Source organism: Palaemon carinicauda, chromosome 32, assembly GCF_036898095.1.
Source record: "Palaemon carinicauda isolate YSFRI2023 chromosome 32, ASM3689809v2, whole genome shotgun sequence".
Taxonomy (NCBI): Eukaryota; Metazoa; Arthropoda; class Malacostraca; order Decapoda; family Palaemonidae; genus Palaemon; species Palaemon carinicauda.
The window spans coordinates 4,970,248-4,972,360 of record NC_090756.1 but is presented as its reverse complement, the minus strand read 5'-3'; the positions used below and the strand labels follow the sequence as shown (position 1 = coordinate 4,972,360).

At 54.1% G+C, this 2,113-nt stretch overlaps 1 pseudogene; it reads left to right on the top strand.

Annotated features, from left to right (window-relative positions):
• Positions 1-641: 641 nt before the first annotated feature.
• Positions 642-760, top strand: LOC137625805 (5S ribosomal RNA; annotated as a pseudogene).
• Positions 761-2,113: the final 1,353 nt, after the last annotated feature.

The window sequence follows — 2,113 nt, the reverse complement described above, 5'->3', positions numbered from 1 at the left end:
CTCTGTCAGCGAATTCAGTGTCTCTGAAACTCTATGCCATAGCGTCAGCAAGAGTTGCCCGGTTGGGCAGAATGATCCATACCTTAGGCGAAGGTCTTCCATAGGATCATCGACGGCTTCACCCCCGCCCTCTTCAGTCGATCCTTTCTTGTAAGGAAGGATCTGAGAGGGGAGTTCCGTAGTCGACCTCTCAGCCCTGATCAAGTTTGTCGAACAAACTTCGGCCAGCGTAGAACAGCAGAATCGATCAGACTGGTAACGAGGCGACAGGACTCCTTAAACCCTGGATCGGAAGGACGGGTACTTTCAGTTTCCATTCCATCCATCTTCCAGGGAGCTCGTCGAATTCAGCCTAGACTGCAAGTACTCCTGCTTATGATGCAGTGTGGCTATCCCGCTGTGGCATAGCAGGTTTTTTTTCCCCAGAGAACTCTCCCTGCCTTCCTCATGGCCGCTCAGGTGCAGGCTTTCGCCTCCTCTGCTGTTTGGAGGGCTGGTCAACTCCGGTAGGCTCGGGTTCGACCTTCTTCAGCGCCGGGACAAGCTTCCGGATGCTTACCATGAGTGTGGGTTCATGGTATTTTGCTTGGAGCCTTCTCTTCTTCTGCCTCAACATCTGGAGTATCTGGCCATGATATTGAGTCAACGGCCTTACCACGTTGGAAACCCCGCTTCTCGTCCGTCCAGCGAGGTTAAGCATCGTCGGTTCTGGTTGGTACTTGGATGGGTGACCACCTGGGGACGCCAGATTCTGTTACCACATCCTCCGAGCCTTCCTTTCAGTTGACTGTGGCAAGACTGAGGAGAGTCGCAGTACCTGTTCTCAGTCAAGCAGAGCTTTCAGCCCTACCTTGGAACGTTTCCTAGTTCTCCTCTCCTCATTGACCCGTCTATAGTCCGAACGGTCGCCTCAGGATAAGTTCCATGTGGGGCGGTCCAAGTTCCGGTGGCTTCAGGCAATGTTTAACCGGACTTCCTGGCCCCTATGGGACCAGCGGAACTATTAGACCTGCAATGGGTGTTGACCTATGGAGCCTCTTGATGGTAGTGGATATTCTCGTCCTTTCCCCACATTCTTGATGCTGTTCTCGGACTCGTCAAAGGAAAGGGGGGGGGGCATGTTCCGGTCCAGGCCTATGGTCAAGACCTGAAGGATACCTCTCCATCATTCAGGCAGGCTTAGGGGCCTTAGTCTGGCCCCTCTACAGATCCTACAGCTCCTGCCAAGTCGCCCAGTGCGCGTCGACTTCATGATTCTGGCGTATTCTAACCAGTAGGGGACGCATTTTCACACCTTCACATCTTGCAGTAGAGATACCGGGATGATTGAGATTCTCTCAATACCACCATCGGCTCTCTCATTCCAGGCAGGGGAATGTTCTCTCCGACTATCCGAGCCGAGCCTCGTAGAGAGAGTGTACCTGGGGGTCTTTGACCTTGGGTAACCAGCAAGTCCTGGTCTGGGGGACCTGATCGCGACAGCTTGGAACCTCAAGCTTCCGCTGTTCTTCCCCCCAGTCTCAGACCCCGAGACTCTGGCAAGATGCATTCCGGTGATGGTGGGACAACTTCGACGCCTGCGTCTTCCCTCCTTTTTGTCTGTGGACAATGGGTCTCAACAAGACCAGGTTGTCTGTCAACCTTTCAATAGGAGAGCTCGACTGGGACTGTGCGCAGAACGGTTTCTGGACCCTCTGCTTCCCCTGACGGAACTCCCGGGAGAGCTTCTCCCACGGCGCAGACTACTCAAACAACCACACTGCGACATCTCTCCCGAACTGGGGCGTCGCTTCGGCTTCATGCCTGGAGACACTACGCCTCCTCCTCAAGAAGAGACAACCCGCTACAGTCGCGGTACGGAGGTCGCGTCATCTGTGATAGTCATCCACAGGGGTCTTCCAGGCAAAGTAAAGATTCTAAGGTGGTTGGTGCCGTGGGAGATATACCTCTTCCCTTGAGGCCTCTTCTCCAGCAATAACGGTCTTATTGCTTTTCGGCGGGAGGAAAACTCCTTTCCGCTCTCGGCAATGAAGCCTGTCGCTCAGCCTTTCCCTGACCTTCAGGCTTAAAGGAATAACTTTTTCCTGCCCGCTGGATCTATCCTCGCTCATGC